We start from the raw sequence: 7,781 nt of genomic DNA, 5'->3' as shown, positions 1-7,781 counted from the left end.
ATTCAGCAGCGAGGGCTTCTTCCGCTCCGGGTCTTCGGCGGCAATTCGGCGGCGGGTCCTTCACTCGCTCCGGGACCCGCTGCCGAAGTGCCCCGAAGACCGGGAGCGGAAGGACCCCCACCGCCAAAGACCCCAGGCCCCCTGAATCCTCTGGGCGGCCCTGTTGGGGACGGAGCAGTAGAGTGAATGGTGGCATGACAAAGAATAGCGGCCAGAGCATTGGACTATGTTTCAGTGACTTCACTAAGGAATGTTAGATTTGTGACTGGGAAACTTATATAAATACGTTTCCTAATAGGCCAAGATTTTAAAATGCATTATTTGCCAAGGTAATTATCTCACATCATCGCTATCTCAAGAGGTCATTACCTTGGGGAGTTTCTGTACTAAACTTTTTTATTATCATTATTTTTATGTAAGAACAGCCATATTGGGTCAGACCTGGCTCATAGCCATTGATGGACCTAACCTCCATGAACTTGTCTAGTTCTTTTTGAACCCTGTTATAATTTTGTCCTTCACAACATCTCTGGCAAAAAGTTCCACGGGTGACTGTGCATTGTGTGAAGAAATACATCCTTTTGTTTGTTTTAAACTTGCTGCCTATTAATTTAATTGGGTGACCCCTGGTTCTTGTGTTAAGTGAAGGGGTAAATGACACTTCCTTATTCATTTTCTCCACACCAGTCAAGATTTTATAAGCCTCCATCATATCCCCTCTTAGTCATCTCTTTTCCAAGCTGAAAAGTCCCAGTCTTTTTAATCTCTCCTCATAGGGAATCTGTTCCATACCCCTAATCATTTTTGTTGCCCTTTTCTGTACCTTTCCCAATTCCAATATATCTTTTTTGAGATGGGGTGACCAGAACTGCATGCAGTATTCAAGATGTGGGCATATCATGGATTTATATAGTAAAAGTGGAGGAGCTTGATTTGCCAGACTGATCAGCTAAGCCAATACTGACAACCTATATGAAAAGGCTGCAAAACACCATGCCTCTGGACTGCATCAACTTGCAGAAAGCCTTATAAGCCAGTCACTGTCAAAGCCAATTTTAGAAGAACTTAATGAGGCTGTTAAGAATGCTGGAGACACAACTCAGTTTATGTGAACCAACATGGCTGTTGCACCACACTTTCTATTTAACTAAGAGATACCACACAATACAAACTGGAGGCCAATGTTAAGTGCACTGTCACTTGTTAATCCTGAAGTTGGACACTAGTTTAGAACAAGACTGGCAAATGCTCACTATCTTTCTGAAAAAGCTCAGCTGACTCTCTAGAAGCATGCGGTGCAACAGTGAAAGACTCAGCAGTTGAAAAAGTGAAGAACTCTCTCACCATATTCAAAAAATGTGCATACATGGCTGCTGACACTCCAATTCAAATAGGCATCAAGTATTAAGTCATTGCGTCTGTTATATTGATGTCCATGGTAGGCCAGTAGATGCATTCTAGATGTTCAGGTTATAGAAGACACATCAGCTGCATCTTTGACATCTTAGAAGAGTTAAATGCTTGTAAATTGAACCCCAAACAGATGGCTGCTTGTGCATTTGACGGAGCTACAAACTTCTCTGGAAGACATAGTGGAGTACAAGCTTTGCTCAGAGAAAAGTGTAACCCTAATCTTTCCTATACACATTGCAGAGGCCATCTACTCCAGCTAGCGCTAGTACAAGCTGCAGAATCTTAAAAAGATATTAAAAAGTCACAAATTTAATGGCTTTTTTATACTCTTTTTTTCAGCAAGAGTCCAAAAGGACTGAACGTCTTGAAAACAAATAGAAGATATACTGGGATTGAAGTTCAAATTAGTCCAACCTGGGAAAACTTGCTGGCTTTCTCATGAGCGATTCTTGGCTGTTGTCTTAAAATTACTGCAACTATTATTACTGGCTTTGGAAAATATCCACCAAGATAGGACAGATCTAAGTAATGAGGCTGGTGGATAACTTTTGTTACTAAGTTCAGAGAAGACTATCGTCATTCTCTCTCTTGTAAGTCTACTGTTTAAACAATGTCATCCAGGCATCTGCTACAACAGTAGTAGATCTTTGTCCAGCAATAGAAGCTACCCTTGGATCAATCAGAGATATCCATTGAAAATGTACTGGAAGAAGCAAAGACTTCAGTCCAGAAGATACTTATATCGACTCCTTAAGTGAAGAGGACAAGAAGTGCTTGTTAAGCCAGCTGAAAAAGTACACAGACTTGATTCTTACAAATCTACAATAACGATTTCTGGATTCTACTCAACCTCCACGTAGCTTTTACAGATGCCTGTCTTATGAAACACCTACAGTTGAGTGGAGTTAGACACTACCAGCAATAGGGCTGCTATGTGATCAGGACAGAATAGAGAATTTTGAACACAGAGTGGAATATCATATGACGAACGAATGAGGATTTCACTTCGACTTCTTTCTCATCACTAGTGGTTCAACCCAATCTTTGTGTTATGTTTCTTGGGATGAAAGAAGTAGGAATTCATCTCTTGCTACTCCCAGTCACAACAGCTACAGTTGAGCATAAAGAACAGGAGTACTTGTGGCACCTTAGAGACTAACAAATTTATTAGAGCATAAGCTTTCGTGGGCTACAACCCACTTCTTCGGATGCATATAGAGTGAAACATATATTGAGGAGATATATATACACACATACAGAGAGCATGAACAGGTGGGAGTTGTCTTACCAACTCTGAGAGGCCAATTAAGTACGAGAAATACTTTTTCCTCATTGAATAGAATTTTGTGTTCTGAAAGAAGTCACCTTCTGCCTGATCATGAGCATATTATGAAGGATTGGAAGTAATGGACACACAAGAAGACACCAAAGAGTGCAAAATTACAACAAGAAACCAAGACGGATGTAGATATAGTGCTTTGTAGTAGGCTTGAGTAGCCAACTTTAGTTTTTGTGATGATTTTAAAACATGAATTAAATCTAATAAAATGGTCATAAAACATTTTTCAGTTTTGACTATGGTGACATACAGCCGACCTTTGCCCTCACGGTCTCAACCCTCGTCGGCCCTCACCCTCCCTGAATATTCCAACACCCCCCCTAATTTCAATTCCTGGCGAAAACACTGACTCAGCCCCCTTCCAGTCAAAGGACAGTGACCTATAACTTAGGTTGAAAAATTCACACCCCTGAGAGACGTGGTTAAGCCAACCTAAGTCCCTGTTTAGACACTGCTAGGTTGATGGAAGAATTATGTCAGCCTAGCTACCATCTCTCCTTTTTACTACTGCCACAGAAAAGCCTCTTCTGTCGCTTTAATGTAAGTGTCAACAGCCCCTTCAGCGTGGTCTTGTAGTGGAATTGCACCAGCTTACGCCGACTCAGAATCTGGCCAGTGTGTACTGGGCAGGAGCGCTGCCAGTTTTTCTGCCGCCCTAGGCGGCGGAAGGTCCTGCCCCGAAATGCCGCCCCCCACAGAGGCGGCGGAAGGTCCCACTGCCGAAATACTGCTGCAGTCGCCGCCCCCCAAATTGTAGCGCCCTAGGCAACCGCCTAGGTCGCCTAATGGGTTGCGCCGGCCCTGGTACCGGGATCGGTACAGATGACCACGTGGCCTAATGGATAAGGCATCTGACTTTGGATCAGGAGATTGAGGGTTCAAGTCCCTTCGTGGTTGTGCTTGTGCCATTTGCGGGGAGGGATAGCTCAGTGGTTTGAGCATTGGCCTGCTAAACCCAGGGTTGTGAGTTCAATCCTTGAGGGGGCCATTTAGGGATCTGGGGCAAAAATCTGTCTGGGGCTTGGTCCTGCTTTGAGCAGGGGGTTGGACTAGATGACCTCCTGAGGTCCCTTCCAACCCTAATAGTCTATGATTCTATGACCCATTTGTTCATTAGTATTATCGGTACTACTATGTTGTACCCAAAGGATCCATTTGGGATCTAGTCTCCACTGCACTGTTCAAACACTTAGTAGGAGACAGTCCCATAATGACACTCAACAAGTCAGAAACAAAAAAAGGAACAGGTTTATAACATACAGTTAAAGTGATAGTACCTAATTCTGATGTAGTACTTTTTCATCTGTAGATCTCAAAGTCTTCCCTATCTCTCTAAAATAGGGAAGTGTTATTAACCCCTTTCTGATAGGGGATTTGAGACACAGAGAGACTAAGGGCAGATCTACACTTAAACCAGCTGCATCAGCGCTGCTGCATCTTGCGCTTCAGTGAAGAGACTACTACGCTGACAGGAGAGCTTCTCCTGTTGGCATAGTTAATCCTCCTCTGCAAGAGGCAGTAGCTATGTTGATGGGAAAATGTTTTATGGGTGCTAGGCAAGGACCCTAACATTGGACCATCATTCCTCTCGAATTCATAGCTTTATTTTAAAAATTACATTTAACCCACACCCCTGAGATATACTTTTTCTAGACATTTTAATTCTTCTCTTCTATATGTTTTATATTTAATCTGCCTTTTGTGTTGTGTTATCACTAATTAGGTTTTTAATAATTATTTTTAATTTTAACCTTATTAAACAATTTTATATTTTAAAATACTTTTTCACTGAACCCTTTGCCTTATTCCAATTATTTAAAAATAATAATTTTAGCCCTTGACTTTTGTTGTACTTTTTCAATTATTTTAACACTTGCATTTTTGTATTTAGCTTGTACAATCCTGCAAAATGATCCACATGGGCAGATCCTTACACCTGCATAGACTCATTCCATGCACATGAAACAGCTTGCAATGTATGTAAATTATTCTTAACTTTTTCCTTTTTCTGTTATTTTATTTATATTTAACCCTATAATGTTTCTATTTAATTTAAAATATTATTATAAGTCTTGGCATATTTTAAGTTTACCTGTCTCTTATCATATGCATATACTTTAAGTTATGTTACAGTGTTGCCAGCTCTCACAATTTTCCATGTGTCTTGCCATTTTTGGTGGTTTTCTTACAGCTTCAGCCTTTGGAGTAATGAGAATCTGAATTTCCTTAAAACAAATTAAAATTACTAGCCCTCATGGATTCAGAGAAAAGCTGGAAAATGTGACCCGAGTGTCACCTAAAGGTTCAAAAACCAGAAGACAGGACAAAGAATTCCAAATGTATCATAATTTAAAATATCATGATTTTTAAGGTAATCTTGTGATTTATTGGGGCCTGACGCTTGATTTTTTAACAGTTGGGGGTTTAGTAATACCGATGTTATGACAATAATTCAGTAAGTTCCCTTAGCCATTCAACCATTCTCCCATATTTCCCCATCACCTCTCCTGCCTGCTCCTCTCTACCCTGCATGGGAGAAAAGGGGGCCTTTTATAGATCATTGACTGGGAGGTGGGAGACAGAAGCAACTAGCCCAAGTGGTTGACTGGAGGCAGGGAAGTAGAAACCCTTGTTTTCCTTATTGCCTCTGGCATGACACTTTCCCTGGCAGGCACTAGGCAATAGAAGCCAGGAATGAGAGATCTGTGGGCTCATTGCCTCATAGGGCAACTGAGGGGAAAAAATGGAAGAAACTTTTGCCCACCAATGAAATGCAGCCACCTTTATGATGGAATTTGGCATCCAGGGGTTTTGACAAGGTAGCTGAAGAATCACTTTTAAAACGGAAACTATATACTTCCCTATATATTTTGTGGCCATATTTGATAACTCTTCCTGTTAAATAATGGCATATTATCCAGGATTCCATATTTCTGTGTGCTCCTCTCAATCCCTTGGACAGTTACTGCGGGGGATTTAGTAGGAATAATTGCCATTTCTATAGTGCCTGTTATCACCCAAGGTCCAAATCCCTTAACTGATACAGGAATCATTTTACCCAACACTGCCACCTCTTGGGGAGGGGAGATGTGACAGCTGTGTTCCAGCACACACCGAACACTGAACACGACAGGTTAGGCAAGGTTATCAAGGTGGGACTACCAAATTAGGAAATTAAATATACACGAATGAATAAATAAAAAAATGTAAATGTTTCCTTGAAACATATTGTAAAATCCATCACTAGAATAAGATCAATCATCATAACTATCATTAAAGTATCATTGTTATAATAATTTAAACCATAGCAAGGAGGTTTATTTCCAAGTGGGTGGGAACTTGGCAGGTCAGCTCTAGGACAGAAAATGTGTGAGAATAGTACAATTGAAACAGCAGGGGAATTTCAGGAGGCAGAATGTAATTTTCTGAGTTGGAATTTGGCAGGGACAACAGGACTAACATCCGGTTCAAGGGATGTTCTTTGCTGTTGAGTCTTAGGGAGCCATTTGTTTGCATGACACTTTTTTCAAACCCAATTATCCCTGCCAGTAAAGAAAAGCCTAGTAGCAGAATGCCTTGTCTTTCAGTCTCTCAACATTTCAAATTGCGATGTATTCCCCTTGGTTCCATACCAAATCAAACCAAACTGATATACAGTGTATGACAGACTGCCGGGCTAATTTAACACCAGGATAAAACTATTGCATATTATTTCTTTATCCTCTGTTAAAAATAAATTTGGTGCTCATGAAAATTGCCCACTGACAGGCCCACAGGCTAGTCTGCTGTTCCACCAGAAACTGGGGGCAGCATGGGGAGCAGTAGTGAAACGTCCTCTACCCCACCCCATCCCACAGCCTCTTCCACCCTCACCTACAGGAACTACTCCCACTCAAATCTTTGTTCTCTTGGAGACTGTCAACAATATTTTCAATTGTGATGGTGGTTTTAAATTAAGTGGAACTAGGAACTGGACTGAGAACCACCCAGTCATTTCACTTAACAGCCTTCAGAGAGTTACAGTTTAATTCACTAGTGACCACATAGGCGCCGACTCCGTGCAGAGCACCCACTAATTTTTCCTCATGGGTGCTCCAGCCATGGGTGCTCCGGGGCTGGAGCACCCATGAGGAAAAATTAGTGGGTGCTCTGCACCCACCGGCAGCCAAGCGCCCCGCCCCACCTCACCTCCTCCTCCTCCCCTGAGCACGCGGCATCCCCACTCCTCCGCCTACCTCCCAGCACTTGCCACCGCCAAACAGCTGTTTGGTGGGGTAGCAAGCTCCAGGAGGGAGGGGAGAGGAGCGGGAACGTGGCGCGCTCAGGGGAGGAGGCAGGGAAGAGGCGGGGCTGGGGCAGAGATTTGGGGAAGGAATCGGAATAGGGGTAGGGGGGGCGGAGTTGGGGAAGGGGTTGGAGGGGGGGGGGGGGGGGGGGGGGCAGGGGTGGAGTTGAGGCGGGGCCAGAGGCAAAGGGGGGGTCAGCCACCCACCGGCGCCAGTAGAAGTCGGCGCCTACGAGTAACCAGGCTACATAACTGAGGGGTAAGAGGCTCTATATACAATTATCAATCTGCAGAGCTATCTACATCCTTTCCCTAGTTCCTTAGGCCATGTCTACACTACAAACTGGTCGATACAGGTACGTCAGTAGTATGCAAGGTCTTGGAAAAACTTTTGAAGGAGAAAGTAGTTAAGGACCTTGAGGTGAATGGCAATTGGGACAGATTACAACATGGGTTTATGAAAGGCAGATCGTGCCAAACCAACCTGATCTCCTTCTTTGAGAAGGTAACAGACCTTCTAGATAAAGGAAATGCGGTGGATCTAATATACCTCGATTTTAGTAAAGCGTTTGATACGGTACCGCATGAGGTACCGTAAGATGGGGATCGATATGAAAATCTAGAGGTGGATAAAGAACTGGTTAAAGGGGAGACTGCAGCGGGTAGTACTGAAAGGTGAACTGTCAGGTTGGAGGGAGGTCACCAGTGGGGTTCCTCAAGGTTCGGTTTTGGGTCCGATTTTAT

General features: G+C 43.0%; 1 non-coding gene across 1 annotated transcript; it reads left to right on the top strand.

Annotated features, from left to right (window-relative positions):
* Window positions 1-3,576: 3,576 nt before the first annotated feature.
* On the top strand, window positions 3,577-3,649 carry TRNAQ-UUG. Its single transcript has one exon. It is a non-coding gene; the product is annotated as a tRNA-Gln (tRNA).
* The last annotated feature ends 4,132 nt before the right edge of the window (window positions 3,650-7,781 follow it).

The sequence above is a fragment of the Terrapene carolina genome, unplaced genomic scaffold (genome assembly GCF_002925995.2).
Source record: "Terrapene carolina triunguis isolate 2854851 unplaced genomic scaffold, T_m_triunguis-2.0 Scaffold89, whole genome shotgun sequence".
In the NCBI taxonomy this organism is placed as follows: Eukaryota; Metazoa; Chordata; order Testudines; family Emydidae; genus Terrapene; species Terrapene triunguis.
Note: the sequence above shows the minus strand (reverse complement) of the source record. Positions and strands in the feature narration are given on the sequence as shown.